This window comes from Haliaeetus albicilla, chromosome 10 (assembly GCF_947461875.1).
Source record: "Haliaeetus albicilla chromosome 10, bHalAlb1.1, whole genome shotgun sequence".
Classification (NCBI taxonomy): Eukaryota; Metazoa; Chordata; class Aves; order Accipitriformes; family Accipitridae; genus Haliaeetus; species Haliaeetus albicilla.
In genome coordinates, this window is record NC_091492.1 from 36,717,652 (window position 1) to 36,743,673 (window position 26,022).

General features: G+C 35.7%; 1 protein-coding gene across 10 annotated transcripts in view; it reads left to right on the top strand.

The window, feature by feature from the left end:
• Positions 1-26,022, top strand: part of ARVCF (ARVCF delta catenin family member) — a 292,495-nt gene that overhangs the window by 2,665 nt on the left and 263,808 nt on the right. For all 10 annotated transcript variants that reach the window (XM_069795000.1, XM_069794998.1, XM_069794999.1 and 7 more), the window contains one exon: positions 18,229-18,297. The gene's annotated coding sequence lies outside the window, so the exon portion shown is untranslated. The remainder of the gene's footprint in view (positions 1-18,228; positions 18,298-26,022) is intronic.

The window sequence follows — 26,022 nt, forward strand, 5'->3', positions numbered from 1 at the left end:
TATGAAAAAATAGTTCCCTTCTTTGATGTTCATCTATTCATTCAAAATCTCTGCAGTGGATTTCAGTCACAGCAATTCTTTAATATTGGAAGAACTGGTGAGAGTTACAAATAGAGAGATTCCCGTTATATTGAGTTAGGACACTGCACTAGAAATGGCAAAATTCCTGCCTTTTGCTTATACTTCAGATTTTGTACAGACTGCAGTTCGGAGAAGATATCTTATCCTGAAGACCATCTGCATGCATATTACAGTTATATAAAACTAAGCTTCTGTATTTGATTTTATGTAATGCAACACATTATTTTTGCAGTGCTTTTGGTGGATCTTGGTTAGTGTCAGAATTGATACACTGTGAGGAAAACCTGTTAGAATTCTTGTGCTACCAGGTTTATAATTTGTTGCTCTTAATATTTTATTGTGCGAGTATAAATCATTGACACAGACATTGTAAACAAATGCTGTAGCAGCTAAGTGTGAGATTACGTTTAGCTTATGTCTTTACAGTTTAACCACAGTATGACAGTATCTTGTCTAGTGTGAGTGCATTCTATTCCTAACAGCCATCACAGTAATCTTCAAACCAGAAAGGTTAGGTCAAATTTTTTACTTTATTGCCTGTCTCTACAGAAGAAGGAGGAAAAAGGCCAACTCTAGGGTTACTCCAATATTGATAGGGAAAGAATTTATCAGATGTGTTGTGTGCAGTTACCTTATTCAGACTTCATGTGAGTCGCCTGGAAATTAGCATTGAGATTTCTGTTAAGATTAAAATCCATGTACTTTTTAGAAAAAGCGTTCTTTCCATAATGCAAAACATTTAGACTATACATGTAACTTGGCAAACATATTTTCTTCAGAAAAGGGCATTAGCAATATCATGGGTTTAAGCATTCAAATAAGAACAAGAAGATCTTGAAGTATTCTCTTAAATTCCAGGTAGGATGTGGTCTACATGTGTGCTGAAGCAAGAAGGTTAGCCACCTATCTCAACATCTGAAAAAAGTAGCAACCATCTTACGTAATGAAATGTTTTTCTTATTTCCCTCAGCTAACTTGTGTAAAACAAAGCCAAACCCCAAAAACTGTGGTGCAAGTTTTTTGTTTCTTGTTTGTCCTTTTTGCTCCTACCTTTCCATATCACAAGCTATGCAAAACAAGCTGTAAAGCTACTTCTGCTTCTATGTGCTGAGGTTCTAGAGGTCTAGATCTTCTGCATTAGCATAGGTCACATTCATTTTGAATAGTATGTAAGACAAATAACTAATTCTAGTGAATCTCATTCCTTTGATGTGTCTGCTTTTCTGCAACATTGTAAGAACAGGCAGCTCAATTTAGTAATACCCAATCTTTTGAAAGGCTGGCAGTAACCCTCTGGCAGTCAACCCTCTAGCAGTCCCATTTTCAGGAAGTAGCATTTTTGGTGTGTGGTGTGTAAATGGCTAATCATTTAATAGTAAGTGGACAGCATCTATTATTCATCATTAATTTATACACACTACATCAAACAAAATATCATTTTAGAGTCCTGATGAGACTCATTGATTGCCACTGTGTTTCAGGATAGTTTCACATTTTGACCCACCAAAATACATGCTTTTCCTGGAACATCAGGTAATCTTGTGGACAAAAAAATGTACAAGAGACCCAGTAGGAATGCATATATGGGTGGCATTTTAAATTTTTTTTAATCTTTTGTAGAGAACACTTCAACTTAGTTAATGAAGCTCAAATCTTGTCACTACTCATTCCTACAAAGAACATAACTGAATATATTTTCTTACAATAGCTGTCATTACTGGGAGCATACCACTATTGAAACAAATGGCCTCTTCCTGAAAATAATGAATCTTAACTAAGTAAGGCACCATTATGCCCCTGAAATGACTGACTTCATTGAATTTTTTAACTGATTATTTTATCAAATTCTGTAAAAGTTGATACTGTGTTTATACCCTCATATTTTCCTATATAGTTATATTTTTGTTGTCCAATCTAGATAAAATTGAAGGAAATGTCACTGGTTCCAAGTAAGAGCCATCTAAAGTTGGTTCTAAGAGGGTGGCAACAATGAAGTCAAGGGATCTGCTTAATCATATCTTTCAAAATCAGGCCTTCTGAGGAGTTAATGTAGAAAAACAAAATCAGTGGATACTTCTGTAGATATCTAAATCTGTGTTTTCTCAAGTGTAGACTATTTGCACAAGATAGAAAATGTTTGTTAGCAATAGTACACTGAGGAAAGAACCTGTGAGCCTGAGTATGTCTGTTCTGCATCTCTCCAAATACCTCCTTGTGAAGGATCTCTTGGTCTGATTCTGCTAGTCTTAGTCCTCTGTAATCAGCTGATATTAATTACCATGAGACAAGTTGAGAGATTTTGAATATGGAGTATATTTAGAAAGAGCAAAATTGTAGTATTTAGATCACAGATTCCAGGCTGAGCAGCCCAAGACCATAATTTTCATCCAACGCTTGTCTAATGGTGATACTGCTGGTGGCAAGTGCTAAGATCTATTAAGAACACCTGGGCAGCATTGTGCTTCTCTGCTTCACTTTCCTGTTTATATTACACTGTGAAGACTTTTCTGTTTCTGAACTATATGCAGTATGCTTTATCTCTACAGATAGGACAGCTTGCTTAGACAGTTTAGGATCTTTGTTCCATAAGGTCCTTGACTGCAGTGTCAAAATCTTCTGTGCATGCTTCAGTTGATGTTGTTTATAATCATGGTTTTCCTGCATCTCGGAGAACATGTGGTTTGTTTCAGAAGCTGCAACAAGGTTTTCGTGAGCTACTGTGCAGATATATGCCAGTTCACCACTAATCTGTTAGCTTATGATTTGTAGGTCAGGGAGAAATTGAGATTTTGCTATCTAAACAGTATCATCTCTTTGCTGCTTCAGTGCTTACATGACATCTCAAGTTGGCTGAAGATTAAAAGGACACTGTCAAGGTATCTTTCACAATTTCATTTTTATTATTTATTTTGTTTGCCTTATTATTGCTGTCATAAGCCATTGGAAGCTTGAATTCTAGTGCCTTGCCAACAGGCCTTTATCCTCCAGAACAGTTACTGTTTAGCTGCTTATGGTTTATTTAGGAGTTGTGAAGCATTTACTGTCTTCTGAAATACATTACTGAAGAGTTACAGCTTAAACATTGCAAGCAAGTGAGAGGGAAGAACTGAGTAAATCAGTTTGGGCCCAGTCCTGACACTGTGTAGTTATGGTAAACTCAAAATATTTCTTCTTTTCCTTATTTCTTTCAGAATTTAAAAATTTGGGAGTGTAGAATTAGGCATCAGTGCTTCCTTTGTACAGCCATCCTTGAGGGTGGACTTTCCAGGGGATTGATATCAAGACCTGCATTCTTAGTTGGATATACTTTGAATTACCTAATGAAATAATCCCTATAAGAATTCTTACAGGTGCAGTGATATTGTCTGACTTTGAGGTGCTGAGCAGTAGCTTCATTTGGAGTATTGGACAGAAAAAAATACCTTTATAGGATCTGGGCTTTGTATCAGATATGCCTTTTTTTCTTTTCTAAGCTTAATGTTTTTGGGTTTTTTTTCCCCTCTTATTTCTGCTGTCATAGAAGCAATGATCATGGGGGTTTTTTTATACAGAAAAATGCTACCTTAACTTGTTGCTGCAAGAAGGTCTTTTCTTAGTTGATCTACATTCGTTGCAATGTAAAGTTAGTGAAACTAGAGCTATTGTTTCCAGTAATTTAATTGCCTGTTCTTCAGCTGGTCTGGCGGTCTAATTTCTACCCATGAGTTGGAAACATATCAGCACAATTTCTCCATGGGACCTTCTCATTACAGTAAACATTCTCTATTTAATTTGGGTTATGTAGTGATAAAATTTTAAGTAACTGCTATTCAGAATAGTGACAGAAGTGATTGCATAGACTTTTACTGGATTATTCCTATGACTAAGAAACTGTATTGCCAGGTTTAACTAACCAACAGTGTCCACATCTACTGGATTCACAGCTTGATGAGAGCTGAATGTATGTAGTGATATTGGGTAGACTTATTTTTGCAGGTTTTAAATGAAAAAATAATAATCTTTTTGACAGTATGCAGAGTAACAGAGGTTACAGAGATTCCCCAGAGGAAAGTGAATTGCAGAATGACTTCAAATGCAGTTCATAAAGCATGGACTATCTTGGGGAAGGAGAATCTGAGTTGTGACACGTCAGGCATGTCAATTAGATGCCTGAGTTAGAAAGGGCACCCACTTCTGGCTGCAAATAAAAACAGTGGATAGAGACAGACAGACTTCTCTGGAGGTTGATTTAGATTATGAATTTGAATCAAGTGTTTTCACTAGCACATTGAAGGAGCCTCTCTCTCTGCTGACTAGCAAGTATGGATAGTATATGGAGACTAGCTTCCTAAATTAAGCATGTATGTCTGGTGCTGAAAGTGAGACAGCATGAATATTATTCCTGTTATGTCTACATCAAAACTTTTAAGAACTTTCAGATGTTGTGTATTTTAATTGCTCATTGATGGGTTGAATCACTCATAGCTGTGTAGTAGAATCCATAAGCTTGCTACTGCAAGAGTTTCTGTTTTGCTATTCCTGAGAAAGAGAGAGAAGCCTTAGACAAGTGCATATGGAGAGAAAGGCGGGCATGAGCATGACTTAGTGTTATATTGGGGCTTGTCAAGGATTATCCCTCTAGTAATAACAGGAGATACGTAGGAAAACAGTGTTCCTTTAAAATGGTGTGGTTTGTTTCTTTTTTTTTAAGCAGTGCTTCTTTAGAATGTGTACAGAACACTGTAATTATTGGTGTAGACATTTTTAACAATATTCTGCTCTTTCCTTTAACAAAATGTTAGGATTATGTATCAATCTTCTACAGTAGGTTAAAATGGCATAAAGATCAGATGGCTGGAAGTAGGAAGTCTTTTGTCTCATGTCTGGACCTGTTTCTCCATTTTGATAGGCCAGTGACAATGAGTATTCTTTTGCTATGTGTCTACTTTGAAGTATTTAAAAGAAGAATGCTTATATATGCTAACATTAATAAAGTGTTTCATACAATTGTGGTAATAACATTGTCTATATTTAACTTTTCAATACTTCACAAATCTTTGGCTTATGGTTAGTATTCTGCTGTTGTATATTGCTGTCAAGTTTTGATTTAGAAATGAACTCTATGTAAAAAAGTGAAATAATCTAACGTTCCTTCTAAATTCTAATCTGATGCAAGGAAGCGTCAGTCATATTGATCAGTAAAATGACAATAACCATCCATAAAACTTTGATTCAGTTTTGCATAACAGTAAGTGTATCCTAATAATGGTCCCAAGGTATTGCAAGCATAGTTTTATTGTATGCAGTAGCTATAAATTTAAGAGTTTTCCAGTATGTTTAAGACATAATCTCTTCTGCCTGAATAAATATCACATTTAACTTATTTTATCAATGTAATGTCAAGTGAAATCTCAAACATGAATCCTAATTTAAACTGGCAGTGTTCTGCTTCTTTGCACCACAGGCTGGGTCATGCCATGCTGGTATAACTTCTCCACGTATTTTTAGAGTGGTTCTTCTTTAATTCAGTGTGACAGTACAAGTAGTGAGTTATTGACAGCAGCTAAAGTGAGACCATTATGACTGTAATCAATAATACACCTGCATAGAATAACAACTGCTACTAGGGACACATTTTGTATTGAATCAGAAATTTATGCTTTCTCCACTATACCCAGTCTGCTACTTCCATAATTTATGTAATAAAATCTCTACTTTAGAGAAGCTGTTACTAAGTTAAATACCAAGAAATTATGACATATCAAGATGTAAATTACATATTGAAGATTTTACTACAAGCAGAAACAACACTTGCTAAATTCCTGTGGGTTCTAATTCAGGACCAAGGCACTTCCTTACTGCAGCCTGAAAGATAATGGAAGTAAAAAAACTGTGTTCCCTCTCCTGAGGCAGTATTTTAGAGGTGGAGGGTAAGACACTGTTTTTAATGTGATTTGGTGATGGAAGCTTGTTCAATTGTGTAATCCATAAGTTTGAAACCTTAGTAGACTTTATCAGTAACAGTAGCCCTTATTACACTTCTGTCCGTAAACTGGAATGTAATTTTCTCTTAATACTGATACATCTCCTTATGGGTCCCTTACAACTTGAGATATTCTATGATTCCATAATCTTTCTGTGTCTCTCTCTCAAAGATTTACTTTTCCAAGTCTAAAGTCAGTGAAATTGATCAGAAGGTATAGATTATGTTGAAGAATTTGGGAATACCAGTGTTCCTTGAAAGTAATACCTAGCTTCCTGGAGATATCTGTATATTCCCTTACTTGCTAACTCTCTGTTTTGTTGATCAGATGATTAGCCATGAGTCCAATGGAAAATTACTGTGTATTTATACTGCATAGAACAAAATCTCTTGGTGGTTTTTAAGCATGATAAGAAAACCTAAACCATGTGTCACAAATAATCTTGGCCTATGAAGCCTGTATGAAGCTTTGAATTCAGTTGTTCGTACAGATTCTTGTACGCTTTATTAATTCTTGATTTGAATGTCAAACAGAAAACTCAAATTTGCAAGTGTTGCACGCACTGGCTTTCTAGATATACAGCCTTCTGTTTTTGATGGTGTTACCATCTTTATATCCAAATATACCTACAATTTGTCAACAGGAGTAATCTCAGTGTAGTCCAGAGAAATACAGATGTCTTCAAATTTACTGTGCTTCAGGTTATTAAATAAAATCCTAGTTCTTGGTTAACTTCTAGGTCTTATTTGTTGCCTGTCTTCTGTTTAGTGGTATTATACCAAACTCTTATCTGGTCTTTGAACAATTACAGTATAAAAGGACTGATTTGTTCTTCAAGTGTTAAAGACTCAGTACTAAGAATCTCAGCATCAGGCCTGTTCAGTGAAACCCTTCCATACCAAGCTTAGATGAAATAAAATTCAAGTAGGATATTATATTCTTTTTTATGTAATAGTATATTACATGTTGTTTTGTTGTTTAATTCTGAGATAGAACTCCCAAAGTATGGCAAATAAAAATCCAGACAGAATGGATTTCCCCAGACAATTTTCTTAGTGGGTTAACTCATGTATAGTACCTAGTTCTTGAGAACGTGTTTTGTGCTGGTATTTTGCCCTATACAAAATGAGGATATTTTCTTGGAAGAATATTTGCTACGTTATCTTTTTTACCAGTGTTTCATGATGGTACGTTCCTGTAGGTAACAAACAGAGTCTTCAGCTTTTACAGAGTACTTACTGTGTTGATGGTGGGGTTTCTGAATCCCAATCCATGCTAATCTATCTGCTCAAGGAAATAACCACCTCATTTCATTTATGACACCACAAACTGCTTTTCACTGTTTTGAAGCAGAGAAGCAGTATGATAACTCTGAATTTCAGGAACTTTAGTTTTTAAGGGACTGAAGAACTAATATTAAACAGAACTGTATTAGCTCTCCAGTAACATCTAATGTAGCCTGTCTAATTATATACAGGCCAGTAACAAAATTCTTGTTTTGTATTGTTACTAGTGGTTTTTAAATTGAAAATTAACATAAACTCTAAATATTAATAATTATATAATGGTTAATCTTTTCAAAATGCTGGGCAAGTATTTGCATTTAAATGATCAGGAGATAATACAGGGTTCTGTTTTCCAAGGGATTTTTCCTTCCTGATTGTTTGAACACACTCTCTTCTCAATGCAAAATTTTTATTTTTCTGGACAGTTATCATTGTACTTTTTCTAAGCCTTATTGAGGGGACGGAAAATTTTCTAAGGAATTTCTTAAGCTGTTGGACCTTCTGCTAATAAGTAGCAGAGATCTGATGAGGTTTGCAGCCTGGCTTGCTCAGATTTCCTTTGAAGGAAGATCAGTGGTGATTGAATCCTGAGTAAAGGGAATATGTGACAACCTCTCTGTGATTTATAAATAAGTTGATACCTTGGCTGAGACTTTTAGTGATCCCTTCGGAATTTAGGTCCAAATTCCTAAAGGGATTTAGGCACCCAGTGCCTGTTAAATTCCATTATATTTCTTTACACTATTGTCACTGAAACCAAGGGAGTTAGGTTTAGGAATACTTCCGAAGGTTTGGATTGCAGGTATAAACTTCCTTTGACTTGTTTCTTTTAAGTTTGTGTGGCTGTTTCAGCTTTATTTTGGAATAAAGATAGATTAATTTGGTAAGATGTATTGACAGGTATGTTTAAAGGATTAAATTGTTGCAATTACTTTAAAAATGCACTTGCAGATCAATTTGAAGAAAAAAGTCAATTTCCTCAGACTACCAAACTAAGAGGAGCTTTTAGCATAAAACTTGATTTTTGATGTTGAAATATAAATGTGTATTTGTATACATTTTGATTTGTAAGACTGGAGGTCATACAGTAAGCAAAAGAATTCCGTGGCCTTTTTCACCATGCTTGTTCAAAACTGCCCACAGTTTAGAAGGCATTTAGTACATTCCCAAACCTGAGTAAAAAAAGTTCAGAGGTACTTACAACTGTGAAGAGCTTCAGAATACTAAGTTTCTATTTATACTATTGTAAACTGTGTAATTAAGTCCAATCTCAAGTTGAGATTGTATCATTCAGAGAATATTGAACATCCACACTTGCCTCAGGCTGTCTAGTGGACTATATTGCCCACAATTAAACAGATGAATGCACAAATAAGGATAGGCATCCTTCCAAACAGTTCTAGCTATATTTAGCAAATTCTTCTCATTTCCCTCTCTGTAGGAGGGTGGTGATGTTGCTAACCTTAACACTGGCCAACAGAACTGTGAGTGTCTTAAGCCCTGTCCTACAAGATGTTTCACTTTCCCATATTATTTTGACCTTGTATTCTCTCCTTTTTGGATTAAATGGTTTTATGTCCTGAATGAGAAATTTGCTTCACATTCTCCATCTGAATATAGAAGTAAGTAGAAGCCAGGTCTCTGTGCCACAAAGGAGTGGGAAGAACTTGAAAGGTTCACAGTTTAAATGTTTTGAAATTTGTGAAAGGTATAACCAAGGCAGGGGGTCAATATGAAGAAATCTCTTTTTTGTGGAAACCAAAGCTATAGATTCTGTAACTATGTACCTCATTTTATGTATCAATACTTGAAGGACTGCAGTGCCTCTTGTTAAAATGCAGTAAGCTTTCTATGTAGCATTACTTTTAGAAAATACTGAATTCAGTTTGTCTATTTTTCTTAACTGGTATTTGCATTTTCCTTTCGTAAACTTCTATATTATCCAAATATATATTAAAGTTGATGCTGTAGCTGGCAGGCTTGAAAGATGCAGTCTGATTCACAGTATAATCTGTATCATTTTCCTAAATAAATGACTGACTTCAATTTAAGAAAATAGGAATAACTATTTAATCTCATTCTTGCTACACAGAAGTGTGTTTCAGTAGGGAGGCCTTATAACTGTTAAATTTGGAAAGTAACTGGTGTGAATTGTTGTGGATGCCACCCCACCCCCACCCCACCGCTCCTTTTTTTTAATTGGGAAAGACAAGTATTCCAAACTCCCATCCACCTGAAGCCAGAACAAGAGTAGACACAGGTTTTCATGAAGTTAATTTCTTTCCTTCTGTGTTTTCATCAGGAAATAAGTTTAACATGAATTTATGGAGAATAATCTTTAGTTGTTGAACTTACCATGTTGTTCGGCAGTGTCAAAATAAGATGCAAAAAACTTACTGTTGCAATGAATCTTAAAGAAATAGAGGGACAGAAAAGAAGTCAGAGCAGATTAAATCATAGAGTAAAGACCTGTCCGACCATCTGGTCCATCTTTTGCAAGATTTCTCCATACAGGATACAAAATCTTTGCTTCAAACTGTAATGTTGTATAGTAATTCACGGAGGAGACCTCAAATTTCATTCCAGGTCCCCTTTGCTAATTTTAGAATAAGTTATTTCACTTGCTTCTTTGCTGTTTTTACTTCTGAGTACCGTACTTCTCAAGATTTAAGTGTTTAATGGCAGAGATACTGCTCCTGGGACCTCAGATTATGACAAACTGTATAATACTCATTTTGGTAGTATAGTACTTACCATAGCGTATGTCATGTTTCCTGCATCAGCTGCACCTCTGAACCTCATAGGTCTGGGACAGTAGTCTGAGTTTAGCACTTCTTCCCTTTCTTATACTTAAGGAAAATACTATTTCCTTTTCTTTCGAATATGAAGTTGTATAGCTACCATAACCTTCATCTGCATTCCTACAGCCAAGTGCCTGGCTTTGGTATTTTAGGGGAATAAAGTAATACATAGTAGTTATATTTAAAATTATATTCTCTAAACTGCCAACATGTTACATCATTCCTTTGTCATCACAGAAACCTGAGCTGTAGAGTAAGCAAATGATTTCTCATTGGAACTTCCACTGAAGTTCAGCTGTGTGGGCTTTCCTTTGAGTCTAGACAGCTCTGCTGTTCTTCTGCCTTTTAAGCATCTTCTACATAATGTCAGCTTCCCAAGAACTGATCATTCGGATGGTTAAAAATTTCTCCGTACTTCAGCTTATTTATTTGGTGTTTTATTTAGCCAGTTCATATTGATTTGGTTTTATGTTTCAGTGGTTCCTCTCTTTCTCATTTTCTCTCTCTGAGAAAATTGCATGTTTAGTGTATATAGTGAGGACAGTTCTACGTCCTTTCAGCCTTTGTTTTGCTGGGCTAAATAATCCAAACTCTTATCCTCTGCTCATAAAATGGGCAGTGCATTCCCAAATAGTTTCAGTAGTTCATGTTTAGACTGAGTCAGTCTTTCTTTAATATGGATCTCTGGGAATATCATACTGAATTCCAGATGCAGTTCTTCTGTTGTCACACACACTGGTATTGGCAATTCCCTCCTGAAAATAGTTGAGTTAGATCTTAGTATTATGTTGTCCTTTCTCACATACAGCTCTCCCAGTTCTTATGTAGCTGACTAAGACTTTTTTCATTCTCTCCTGAAGAAATCCAGGCTAGGTCTACAGTTTCTAAGCTTACTGAAGATATATGCATCTTACAAAAGAAATACTTCTGGTTCTCAGATACAATCTAATATAGTGTGTTTTGTTGCTTTTTCCATCAGACTTGATGAAGGGGCTTGTATAAAGAACCAGCCACTAGAGATTAAACAATAGCTTAGATAAATAGGGAATATCCCAGGTACCACTCAAATAAAATAACTAAGCTTTATCTAAGAGGGAGTACACTGCTCTGTTCCCTTTCTCAGTACTGTGACATTTTTCTTTTAGTGTGGTCAGGTTGAGAGAGGATTCTAGTATCACTAACCATCTCAGGACCCTATGTCTAGAAAAGAGGGAGAGATTTATGTGAACTAAACAGGGAGTGTTAGAGGATGCTGGTGTACTAGCCAGGGAACAGTGAGACTGAGATTGTTTTCCCCATCAGGAGATGGGCATTAGTTGGACTGACAGAAATGCAATTATTGGCAATAGATATTTTAAGCATAAATAAGACATGTATGGGCTTTTTATTGGTTTTACCTTTTGTGCTACTGGTTTATTACCTGTGCGATAATGAATAAATACTGCTGCATTTTGAAAGTGCTTTGTCTTCCTTTAATAAACAAATTGGTTACTGATCCCTGCGATGAAAGAACTTACAGGTGCCAAATGCAGATGTGTCTGTTGCAGGAATGAATTTGGGAGAGGGAGGCTGTAGGCTAGAGATTTAGTGTATATGTGATTGTACTGTGTGGTTCCACCAACGATGCAGGAAGCAAGGCCTGTAAGAGAAGCCTTTTAGCCCTTGAGAGGCTTAAAAAAAAATAATGTAGGCTGTAGTTTGTCATGGTACTACAAAAGAAGGGAAAGACTAATAAGAATTACAAAATAAACACAACTATTTTCTGTGAAAAGAGGTTGAAGTCAAGGGGAAAGTAGATGGTCTCACAAAGGAAAGAGTGGGGTTTTTTATTTATTTTTTTATTTTATTTTTTTTTTTTTTTAAAGCAGTGACCCAGGATGTTTTGGTATTGTAAAAGCTTCAAAACCAGTAATCCGGGTATCTCTGTTAAAGAACAGAGCTCTTGTTTCAGAAGTAGACAAACTTTGGAACTGTAATCTGTAGGAAAAGTCCTGATCTTTGGATAGTTTCTGACTTTGGTTAAATTTAAAAGGATAATTAATGTAGAGATCTCGGAAGCTTTACTGTCTGCATAGTAGCTCAATTAAGAAAACTAGAATTTCACGTAGTGTCTAATTTAAATGAGCTTTCTACTGTCTGTAGATCTATTAAGTATATTCACATGTACCCATGAGACTGCTACACAGAGAATATAATTATTTTGTTTACCGTTTTGAGATTGATGTGAATGGAATCAATAACAGTTATTTTACTTTTCATTACTGAAGGCATCTGAAATGTTGACCAACCTTATCTTACTTGTGTCAAACAGATCATAAAACCCTTATATATACAAACCATTTGACGTTCTAGGACATTCTTCAAAGAACTGGGAGGCTTACCATGTCACTTTTTTCTCAATTGAAGAAATTAAATCTAATTAGGAGCATCCTACTAATACAATGTAGATACAGATTACAGGTGCACACAGTGTGTGGAGGGTCCAGAATGGAAATAGCTGTAATGAAGAAGGAGGTGGGGGGGAAAACCCTGAAATACGCTGACTTATTTTAGAGTACAAGATTGATAATTTAGTGACTTCAGTAGCTGCACAGATATAAAATATTTACAGCAAGTTGGAGAATTCTAGGGGGGGAAAGAAATATCTCAAGGCATTTTTTTCTAGAGGATAGAAAATTAGAATGGAATTATGCACAAATATAACAATTACACAGTTTTAGTATTAGTGACTAACTGCCTGATATTAATTTCTCTCTTCTTCACACAGGTGTAGTTTGATTGCATACACCTGAATTACATGTTTTAAGAGGAGAATCATGAACAGAATTGACTTCTCCTTGGGAAACCTTTGACATTTCACTGCCTGTTAACATTGTCTTTTTTATAGCAAATGTCACTTGAGACTTTTGTAATAAAGAACAAAAAAAATATGCTTTTGCATTCTTGTCATTTCACATGAAATCAAGTGACTGATTTCTGATAGAAATCTCAAGAGCATTGAGTTTATACAGGTTTCTCCCAGTTCCACATCAGAATAACTGCTTGCATGTATTTTTGTAGGCAAAGAATGTTAATAAACTAATTATTTGAAGTATCTTTGACACTATGAAATTGAAAGAAACTTAACAGGTATGTACAATAACAAGACAAAACCCAACTGGTTTAAAGTAGGTGTAATATCCAGGAGTAAAAAATGTATGCCTGTTTCGTATGTCCTTGAGTGACTAGGGAATTTAGAGCAGTCATTGGAAGATGAAGGAATTCAGCTCTCTGCATTATTGGACCCAGAGGCCATACTGTGTCATTACTAATGCATGCAGGCATGTTCAATAAATTTCATGGTTATATATCTCATTGTCATTTTCAGAGCTCATTGATTTAAGCAGCTCCCACCGATCAAAAATACTACAACAGGCACCACAGCCTAATACGCTGATAGGTACAAAGTGGAGAAGTCTTATTTCAATCAAAAACTGAGCAAAAAAATTTTGCTGTTAGGGTGAACTGAACACTGGAGCAAGTTACCCAGAGAGGTTGTGGAGATTACATTCCTGGAGATTTCCAAAACCTGAGTGGAAAAGATCCTGAGCAACTTGCTCATAATTGACACTGCTTTGAGCAGGGGAATTGAACCAGATGATGCCCAGCCGTCCTTTCCAATCTCAACCGTTCTGTGATTCTCTGAAAATAAGATGGTTAATAATTGAATATCCTTCAAATTATTATGTCTTCTACAAGAAGCAGCAATGTTGCAAGGATCCTGATGGTACAAAGGGCAGGAGGTCCTGAAAGGAGTTTAGGGGATGCAAGACAGTCTCCCTTTACATTTCTCACCAGTGAGTATAACCCATCAGTGAATCTCCCAGCATGGGCAAGGTGTATGAATGGAGAGCTGTGGGTCAGGCTGGGATGTGGCTGCAGTTCTGAGGGTACCATTAGCAGCTGCATTTATGAAACTCCAGTTTGTTTGGGTTTTTTAACCAACTTAATTGTATCCATTTAAATTGACACTTAAGGTCAAACTTCTGCCTTTAATGAAATAAAGAATTTTAAAAGGCTTATTTAAATTTAAAGGCTTCTACTGTCACTTTATACAGCTGGCTTCAAAGCGTATTGAATATAATCTTCTAATGGGTTTTGGCTTTGCCAGTAGATGCATGTTTCTTCCATTATCTTGTTTGTTTCTATTTGGTATTTTGTACTTTGTGAGTAATATTTGCAATTACTTTTCTACAATACTGTGTTAGTAACAGCAGCAGGAAGCCATAGTTAGCTCAGCTGGAACATTTTGGCCTCTTGAGTTCTTGTTATTGCATTCAGAGTAAGAAATAACTGCCTGCTTATCTTTGTGGTGTTCTGATTCCCTTCTTCCTCTCATCCCCTTTTCTCGTTCAGTATTACTTTATTGGTTAGACTTAAGACAGATGGTAGAAATAGTAAATCCAAGTTGATTGTAACAGATATTGTCTGACATTGGCATGTCTAACTAGGGAGATGAAAACAATGGGCAGTTAATATTTTGGACAAGCTGAAAGAAGACGCTAAAATAATTCATAATTGTCTCGCCTCTTAGGCTGGATAAACGAAGTGAAAATTATTTCCTTTTATTTGTGCACATTTTTGAAGAGCCTCAGAACTGCTGTGATGGTGTATTGAGCTGTATTTCTGCTCAGCGCTCACTGCTTTTTGTTGACATATTTAATGTTACCTGTAACTTTTGTCAGTGCAATCCTCCTGTTGAGGATGTGGTACTGTGGCACAGTCATGGGACCAGAGATCTGTGCTTGGTTTTCACCTCTACAACTGGTCTGCATTAAAGTACCTTGAGGACATATTTGTAATATCAAAATAAAGGTGCTTAGCCTTTGTTTAAAATCCCGTCTCCGTGGAACTAGGTTACCTAATGGGCATGTTGTACTCATCTCATGGGGACAAAGCCTGAGCTGTTAAATCTGTGGCAGCAAAACAACAATTTTTGAACCAAGTCATCATTTTCAGCATCAATATAAGGTCATGCCCTTGTCAGCCAGCATTGGTTCAACATAAGGTTCCAGTCAGAATTGGCTGCATTATGCTTAGAGCTGTTCTTTAGGAGACCTTTACCCTTTATGTTTGGAACTGCTAATATGGTGGGTCTTCTGAATATTTATAAGAGACTTATTAAGGTAGTCCTTACTGCACTTATTCAGAGTATATACTCATTAGTTCTTGGTAACTGGTCTGGCAGAAGGAAGTTAGTTCAAGCTCATGATACAGCACTAGATTAAGTGCTCTTTTTCCATCATTTCTTCTCTCCTTAGTGTTGTGTGTTAAGCCATGATACTTATTAGGCAAGTTCAAAATACAACTCCACTTGTACTACTGTAGTTTCAGTGTTGGCTTGGTTCCTGAGAAATTCAGACCTTCTGGGACCTGGAGTCTGGCAGACTAAACTTTTTAAACAAGGTTATACGTGAAGACTGGAAATCTTGTTCTCTTGCTTTACTGCTTGACTTACCTAGTGTTTTGCTCAGCTGTATAGGATATCCAAAATCATACTACATCCACACCCCTTGCAATTTTAAGAGTATGTTATTGCAAACAGGGATATGTTTTAATGACAGGTGATTGTTCTCATCAAGAATTGCTCTAGTCTGATCTTTTTACAGTGCATGTATCATACACTTGAATTTTTCTTCCCATGAGTCAGATGCTGCATAGTGGTTAGTTTTTAATCAAGGGAAAATTACGAGAATGTGGAACATACTTGTTGAGCTATGTTGCTCAAAATAGAGAAAAAGTCATAACATACATATATGTAAGTTATAGATAATTATGATTTCTTCCTGAAATCTTCCTAGGTGCTACAGACATGTATAGGTAGCAGAGTACCCAGATTTGTAACTCAAGTGACATCTTGATTTATATTGAAAACATAAATTAAGACAGCTTGCTATTCAGTGTTCGATGTTCTTAATCAGTGAGATTCTTAATGGTGATTTTTTTTTTTAAATATGCCATAACTTTCCACATTTTTTTAAAGAGTAGAAGCTTTTAAAATGGCTCATACAGAATTGCCATACTTATTAAAAATAAATTTACAAGGGTCAGTTTAGGATTTGTTGCAATGTTTTAAAACTTAAGATATTAATGGCATTTTTTTAATCTGTAATATTACTCCACCTATGTCTGTTTAATATTATTTCTGATTGTTATCACTGCTTGCATTTCTTTTTTGGTTAGGGGAAATCATGTGTTTATCTTATTTTTTTTGGAAAAAATTTTTAACGGGACAAGCAATGGCAAGGTTTTGCTTCTGAACTCTGGATTGAATTGCTCAGCTGGCTAAGTCTGAATTGCTAATAAAAATGAAACTTTTGAGGAAAATTCGTGCCTGAGGCTGAATTTGGACTGATTCAACACATTTCTTATGATTCTACCATCTCCCTCACTGCTGCTTCTGAAACAATATGACCCCTTTAATGAAATTTCATTTTGTGACAAACTAAATTTCTATGTATATTCCTTATCAGAGTTAAGATAAATAAAGCATCCTGTTCACTAATTAGATAAATTTTCATCAAGTGTCATCCTAAAGTCACTGGAATTACTGTATTAAGACATAGTGTTGCCTTATAACTTGTAAATTATTAAATGAAACATAAAAATTACCATGGAAGGTGAAGGCACACATGGAGAGTATATGGTTTTTGTAAAGCAGCCAAATGCTGACTGGCTTACAAGAATGGCGGTTAAAAACCAAAGTCTTCCTTCATAAAAGCAGTCTGCAGATAGCTTTGTTAATATTTTTTAGGTCTCTTAAAAAAAATAAGCAGTTTCTCTGATACAAAAAGCTGTATTTCCCGTTGAGTGCACATACATCTTTTATGGGTCTGAGTGTTAGTCGTTTTTTACTGCTGTTAGTGGGTTCAGGTTGGGCCTTGTGTGTAAGCACTCTTCATTGAGGACTATAAACAGAAAAAAAAAAACCACCAAAAAAACTCCACCCACATCAAAAGTCCCCCAACCAAAACAAACCCTAGTTATTTGTGATACTGATTACTTAAATCACTTCTGTTAGGGGATACCCTATATGTCAGTGTGACTGTCCTACAAATCCAGTCTAGCCAGCAGTAGAAGGACCAATGGCCAGTGGTGCTTTGGCACTGTAGTGGCATAGCTACATTTGGGTATCTATATATATATTCCTCTGTGTCTTGCCCAATATGTAGTGATAATCAAGAATTCTGTGGTACTACCATTCAAGTATCTTGCTTCTCTCTTTTTTTTTTTTTTTTTTTTAACTTCAGAAATTCTGTAGAGGAATCGGGGATCTAAAGTATTTTAGATTTTAAGGTCAGAGTAAAATTTATCCTGTTCTCTCTTGTAACCCCCATGCTGCTAGCTCTTAGTGTTCTACATTAGGTGAAGGCGCGACTTCCAACTTGCAGTGTACGTATGGAATCAGATGTATTTCTAGTTTGGAAACAAATACAAGTAAAACAGTTGGAAGTTTATGATTTTTGAAGTTAAAATAAACACAAAGAACAGTTGATCAAGACTGCAAAACGTAGCCCAAGACAATGTTTGTGTTCCCTGGGAATTAACACTTTGTATTATTGCTAACTTGACTTGAAAAATTCTCCCGTTGCCTTGTAACTTCAAGTATGTGTGTTTTCTGTGGAAAATATTCTTGTATGTATGTAACAAGTGTTAGGTCATTGAAATCAAGTGTATGATCGAGAAGAAATATATTTAAGCAAAGAGATAAGGACAAACATTTTGGCTATTTTGCATCTTGTTACTGTACACTTAAACCAAATTATTTTTGGATTTTGTGATCCAGAGTTTTCAGTAGAAACTTGTCTGCATACTAGAGTGTTCAAACCAGACAAGAAATTTCTACCACTAACTTTAATTTCAGGAAGGAGGAACTCTAGGTGCAGATTAAAGTCTTGACTTAGCTGTTTTGAACTAGGGATATCAGTGCAGTTCTGGCAAGTGTTTGGGCTGTGAAGCGGTATATAGAGTAGTCCCATTACTCAGGCCAAGAAGCCATTAGTCACATTAGTTACAGAGCTTCTATTCAGAGTTTGATCTGTCTCTTATGTTTTTCAGGGATATCCATAACTTTGAGTTGTGCTTTATGAACAAGGAAAGGGGCCTAACAACTCGCCTGAAAGGGTGGTAAGAGTTGTCAAAATTTCCTTACATATATTTTTATTTCTCTCATTAACTACACATGTTCATGTCTATTAAATCTGAAAAGCAGAATTATTACTAATTTAATCCTTCTTGCTATTTACTGTTCCAGACAGTCTCACAATTGTCATTCTTTAGCCAACAATAAAGTGATGAAAGACTAAATTCATTTTATAATAATAGTCTTTAGTGGCCTTTTTCTCAAACAGTTGGACTATTGAACTGAGTACGGTTAAAATATGCAAGAGTATGAATTAGTCTGCTTGGAATAGCAAACCACCATATAAAAACAAATGTCTGTATAACCAAAATGTAGAATAATTAACTGCATGTAATGTAACTAATAATAAAGCTTCCAAAACTTTATAATAGACCTTTTGAAACTGTTCTGTTCTGCTGCTGTCCTGCTTTTAGACAAGAGGTGAGCTGGCTTCTTACCTTCTAACTGCCTGCTCTCAGCCACTCTCCGTTTTGTGTTCAGTTGTACCATTAGACTTCATTTGAGGTTGTTCTCTGAGCTCTCTGTGCAGGAATCCGTGGCACATGAATGTAACATAGGTATAAATTCGGTGGTTGTCTACTTGTGTGATGGGATGTATGGCTTTCTGCAGCATTTGACCCTTCTGCTAACTTACTGATTTTAAGTGAAGGGCCCTATTCAAAACAGTACAGCCAGCACAATCAAAAGACCAAGCAATTTATTAATTTGTATGACTTCCAATGACTTGGGAAGTCATTCCTGAGATAACTAACCAGACAGAAGTTTTCTTACCCGAGGAAAAGCTGTCTATGTTGGGATAAAGGAACATAATTTTAAAAGTTGGTCTTTTAAATGACTAAAACCAGAAGACAGCTGTACTTGCTAGATGAATAAAATAGAGTGAATAATTAAAACTTTTGAAAGCCTGGATTTTTTAATATAATTTCTTTTAATAGTCTCTTTCTAACTTTGTTTTAGGGAAAGTAGAATTTCGGGTGAAAGATGGGAATACAGTTTACACAGTACAAGCAAAACTGACAGTTACTGCTTCTAATATCCTAAACAGTACAGAAGAGGTGGGAGATTTCTTAGGAGATTTTTCACTGTAACAGTCATGTGGAGGTGAAATTTATAGTATTTAGAGCAAAGAAAAATAATTGCAGGGGTGAAACGGAATAAAGTGACAGGAACTAGGAGGAGTCATCTCCTACCAAACAGCCTCACTACTTGTTCAAAATTAGGAAAAAAGTAGCAGGCAAATGAGATGCTGTTTGTGGGTACATGAGCATCCTATTGCTATTCTGCAGCATATTTGTGAAGTAAAGGAGAGTACAACTTTGAAAATGTTCCTGCTTCTTCTGTACTGAAGAAACAGTAGTAATTGCGCTATCATTACCAAAGATACTTTTTACAGAGTTCATGACTAAGACTGATTTGCTTGTTTCAAAGTGAGGTATGCTCTGTACACATTTTAAAGAGTATGTCACCCTTAATGAGGAGTGCCATACATTTTCAGAATGATGGTTCTTTCGATTTATTGCTTGTCATTCCTGAAGAATGCTGGTTAGTTCCTTTACAAGTGAAACTCATTGCCTGAGACTGCTTACTTATAGAACAATTGTAGGTTTATTTTGATTGGTTGTTGGTTTGTGGCTTTTAATGATAAAATAGAATTGCATTTTTTTGCAATAGATGTCTTGGTGGAAAATCTGAAAAGTTGGAGCCATTTGGAACTGCTCTTGCTCCCACTGAGGTCAGCAGTAGAATTTCTGTGGCTTTCAGTGGGAGTAACGTTATACTGTCTGAATGTGAAGACTTCCTTTTCTTTCAAAAACCACTTGTAATAGTCTGCTATAGCTAGGGTTACATGAAAACTAAGTACCTATTGTACTACTGATTATGGAAAAAAAGATATTTCCTAAGTGGGAGAAAGAAGTTTTAACCCTTTCTGTTATGCCAGCATTTATTATTTTTTAATACCTACAGCTCTGAAAATCATTGCACCATAAAAATTGGCTATCTATAATTGTTTTGCTTATATCATCCAGTGTGTTTTACTATATTGTATGCAGGAGTAGGTCTAAAAAGACAGAGTGCCTTCTCACAGGGCAAGAAGGAGAATAGCAGGATGAATACTTACTGGAGTAATGGTAGCCATGGCCTAAATTCTACAATTACAAATATTACTGATTGTCTAAACAGGGAATCTAGATTAGAGTGAAAGCATGCAATTTTGCGAATAGATGTAAAGTTTTCACAACTGTGTATTAGTTCTCAACTCTTAATAAAAGCTTAATATAGTATTATTAGTGGCATTTTCATGGATGTCATTTAAGAAAAAGATTTTTCAAAGGTGAACATTTCAACAAGTGAGGTACTATATTAGCTATGCAATAACTTTAATTAAAAATGTCTCTTTTCTTTTTTTTTTTCCTTCCCCTCCAGGAAGATGCTATTACAAGTGAATTTGGTATAAAAGCTTCTAGCCAATGGTTGCCCAGAAATAATTTGTGAAACATTAAAAATAACTGCCTTTTCAGAAATTAATACCAAGTAGATATTTCCAGAACTGTGGTTATAGCATTTAAATGGTCCTTTTTGATTGTAATGTGCAAAATGGAGTTGACTTGATTTGAAACTTCTTCCAGGCTGCTAGATTTCAGACCTGAGCCATCCAGAACATGCGTTTTTTATCTATTATAAACATTTTTTTCCCTGTAATTAATTTTTTTCCCCTAATTCATTGCTCGTAGATTAATGTCTCCTTATTTTGGGTTTCTATCATCTTTTCTGGAACAATCAAGAATGATGCGTTAGTCTTGTTTAATTGATGGATTGCTCTAGATTAATCAAACTCCTACTTAATACGCTCGATATTTCTTGTAAGCAAGCTATTTTTTAAAAAATTGTCTGTAGTTAAGTTTATTATAAAATTAAGTCTTGGCCATGTCAGATCCTTTGTCATGCTTGCAAAGTGCAAGATATGACCCAAATACTCAACTGACCAAAAGATAGCATTTTGCTTTATAAACATTTGCAACATAAACAAGCCTGAGTTAAGAAATTTTAGAAAGGGATTTCCCTTCCATGTAGTGTATATTATATGTAGATGTTAATTAGTGATTTTTGATATGTAGTTCTTGGAAATTACTTCCATCTGCTTTATCTGACACCAAGTTTATTTATCTTGAATTTGAACTTTTACTATTGTCTCTGCATTACATGGTTTACAAACTAAATCTGATGACTTACTCGGTGTTGTATGCCTGAGAATTTACCTTTACCTGATTATCTTTAGTTAATGATCACGTAAGCCTTCCAGAATTGCTGATGAGTCCTAATTTTGCCTTTGTTATTATTCATGCAGTTCTAGTGCCTTTGGTGGTGTTGAATGGATTTAAAAAGGAATGTTGGATTCTTATGTACGATATGCATGGATTTAATTTCATGTATTTCTGATAGTGTCGTTTGGAATCTTAATTAGGAATTATAAAGTGAATGGTTACTTGTTTGAAAGAGTGGGGAATTCACCTTGGTGCTGCTTATGACCTGACGTGGTTAATTGATGATCATGTGGTCCAGGCAGCTGAAGAGTTGAACTCCTTCTGTTAACCTGTGTGAGGCCCAGGTTGCAAGCCACTGTGATGTTGGAAGCTGCAGCCCTACATGCTTAGGTCTCCTCCTAGCGATGGTGATGGTGATAAGAGCCAACCTGGTACTCTACAGCAATGGTGCAATAGGCTATTTTCTTTCCTCCAGTTCACTGTTTAGCCACCTATGCACTAATGGAAGATAGGTTGTATTACTACAAATAATATTTGATGGTTTGATCAGGTAGGGTTTAATAAATTATAATTCACGCTAGGGAGCATCAGAACTACTGGAATACTGATTTATGAAAACAGGCAGGCTTTTTTTTGTAGGGTGTAGTTAATCAATTTCTTGATGTAGCACATAGAACCTGCTTGTGAGCAAAATGTCTTGCAAGAGTACTTATCTGTCTGAAGTAGAATTTTATTGAATTGCCTGGATAAGGTTGACCTTAGAAGTGGACCTTCATGTAGCTGAAGGCTGTATGATACTACATTAAGTGCCTACTTGCTTTCTACTTCATGGCCCAGAGAAAACTTGCTTCATCTGAAATGCATTAGTATTCAAAATTTGTATGCTTTTCTAGACGCCAAAGACTGATCATCTGTAGACAGTATATGCATGTGGAAACAAGCTAATGTACACCTATCAAAAGGAGTTGTACATCTTTGCACACCTTAGTATTGAAAACAAACATGTAACTTCTGATCCTTAAGATCTAACTGTGAGTGCTTCAGTTCTGATTAAACATACAATGTAACTAACTCCTCTGTGATATCTTTGCTGGCATATTCCCTGAAGCCATACTGAATTTCCCCATGTGGATCCAATTGGGAGATTAAAAGTTTAGGATTTAATCTGTACTTCCATAGCAAAAGTCATGGTAGGCCTTCTTAGTATTCGTTCAGTGTTCTTGGAGACATCTCTGGCAATACTGGAGTAATATTGGCATGGTCTATTAAAACTACAGTGAATAAAACTTTAAGACCCAATCTATTGATTTACATTTCTTACAGCAACATCTAATAGAATCATCAAGGCATAAATGTTAGACAAATTTTCTCCTTTTAGATCCATTAAAGCCCCTTCCAAGCAGATAAAAGAAACTTAGATGATGAAAAGAATTAAACAATAAACATAAACATTATCTTAGAAATACCTTACCATACCTGTTCCTTAGTATGCTCCCCCTCAGAAACATATGCTCTTTAGTTAACTTTAAATTGCAGAACAGATACAGGTGCAATTGAAATGCAGCCATTTTCAACTGGTGCACCATGCCATGGTGACTGCTTTTAATTGTTGTTTCTTTCTTCAGGTGTTAAAAGGTATACTTTATAAAAGAGGACAGGCAATTTTATTTGGCCTTTGCTACTTTCTTGATTTCTTGTAATTCCAGTATTATTCTTCCATTGGAAACTTTCCAGTTATGCTTTAGAAAAAGCTTTATGGTAAGCACTGATTAAATATTGCTTTTTTTTTTTTCTTTAAAGCCATATATGTTGTATACATATTGGTGCTGTTGGCTTCAATAGGGATGTTCATAGAACAAGTCTTCCAAAACTGACTTGCCAGCTTTGCAGTAGAAACTTGTTGAAAATTGTCAATAAGAATTTTGCTAGACCCTTTTTCCTTGTACAACTTAAGTAAAGAGTCTTCCTGTTAAAAACCTGATGACTGCTAAATTTTGAAATAGGCTCTTAAAATACCTAAATAGTAATGTCAAAAGCATTAAACTCTAATAAAACAATCACCTTTGCCTTTTACATTTAAAGCTTATTTTCCCTCCATCTGGAGGGTTATGCTTGAGCAACTGCGGAGATGCATTTGTCCCATGAGGGTTCTGGCAGAGATTGTTTCCCTGAAACAGTGCATTCAGAAACAGAAGGGAAATACTCCCTGATATGTCTCGGAAGCTAAAAGCATTGCTTGTTCCTCCTCTCCTTCCTGACTGGAATTCCAGTAGCGGTTGCAGCTTTAGCATCGCCCACATCAGTAGAAAGGGAGACTTTTGTTTCTTTCAACTGCCACCTACCATTGCAAAGCTGGATCTCGTGCATTTTTGATTGAGGATATGAAGGCATATTTGTCTCATTAAAATGATCATTAGCATATTCTTCCATTAACATTATCTTCAACATGTTCCTTCTTCTAATTAAATTGTAGCCTATTGTATGGTAATTCTTTTGCTTTGCTGAAGTGTTTTTTCTCCTTAAGATAGCTGTAGAGAATCAGAATTGATAGTTACCTCAATGAGCTGCATGAGAGAAGATTGAATTCATAATGCTGTAATGGATTGCAGCACTTCTTGTTTTGAGAATTTCTTCTCTTGGCACTAGGCATTTGTGAAAATATCTGCTGGTATTTTTTTTCAAGTTTTACTATTTACATGTATGGGATGTTATTTTTGGCACGAAGATGTAACGATTTATTTGGTGACAAAGATAAAATTTTCAGCATTCTTGGAGGAAGTTTGGATTTGGTTTGGTAGTTGCACGTCATTTTCTGAGTATTTATAGATACAGGGGGCAGCACAAAGGCTAGATGCTTTCCAGCATGTGTTAATGCAATAGTTTGTCGTTCAAGAAGATTTTTAAGGAGCTAGTGTGGAAATACATTTGAAAACAGCCTTGTCACACATGTCATCACGGTCAGAAGGGAGAGACAGCAGAGACTTCAACATTTCAACTAAGGTTTTGTGAAAGGAGTGTAGAATGTTAGTGTTTGCTAACTAGTAAACTAGACTCTTCCTCTTGAACAGTCCTGCAATAGAGATGACTCAGTTTCTCCTGTTGCATGAAATGTTTAGCTCACACTGCTGTTTGGGACTTGAACATTGAACTCGCAGTGAATATACTTCATAAAACCCACTGATGATGGATTATGAATCTGAAGTGTTAAAAGTGGTATCAGATGAAAGCCTGGAGTGTGGAAGAATCCCCAAGTGAGGTTGGGAGTGTGGTGTCTGTACTTTGAAGTACTCTACTTGTTGATGTAATGGAGAACAGAGATTAATTCACCCTCTGTGTTTATAGACAATGGAGGCTTTTTTGACAGAGCCGTAGTGCTTTGGAAAGGACCTCTTCCAACTGTAGTATTGACTTTATCATGCTTTGCTACAATCAGCTCTGAAGAAATGAGAACAGTTGGTTTCATGTTACAGCAATTCAGTGGTATGTGGTGAATACCAGCTCATTCCTTTGAGTGGCTTGGAACACCTTTTAGTTTCAAATAAACATCAGTTTAAAGATACTTACTTTGCTGAGCATTGGACCTGATTAACACCATCAGAACATCTTTCTGTGTTTAGTAATTTAAGTTTATTACTTATAGTTTTGGGAAACTGTCATGTGTGTTGGTAGCACTCAATTGTTAATTAAGAAAAATACATATTATCCATCAGTTAGACTAATATTAGGGCCCTAGATCTGGATGTATACAGCCTTATCAAAAGCAGACTTTGTATAATAATCTTTGTGTGCCAGTGACATTGCAGGATAAATGCTGCTTTGTGTTCATTTTGTAACCAAGAAAAACTTCACTGGTTTATTGGATTTATTCCAGACTTAAACCACTGCAAAAGCATACTACTACTGTGTAAACACTTCCTGCCAGCAGGTGGAAATACATATACAACTCATCCATTGACTTATTTCTCTCTTTCGCTGCCTGATGTCTCTCCCAATCACTGAAGCTGAAGGTTTGTGAAAATCCTATTTAAGGTTTGCAATATAATGGATCTTGCTGTGCCAAAATTTGCAAGTTCAGCTCTTTTATGGATGCCTACTGCTCTTGGACCTGTCAGGTCTTCCATCTCTGTGCTGTAGCATTATCACAGAACCTTCTTACATAGTCATGTATTAAATAAAAATCAATAATTGTTTCAAATAAACATAAGCCATACCTTCTGTAGAAATAAAAGTGGATAGGAAAGAAGTAATTATTTTTTTAAGTATTAGAGGCTGATATTTTCCTGTCCAAAATACTTACCAGCAATAATGATCCTCAAAAGAATCAAAGGAATAAAATGGAAAAGGGAATTGTGCCATCTAGAACCAGAGGAACAGGTGATCATGGAATCTGTCTGATGTTAGGAAATTTGAACTATGTATTGAGGCAGATTAGGAAAGGAGCTTACT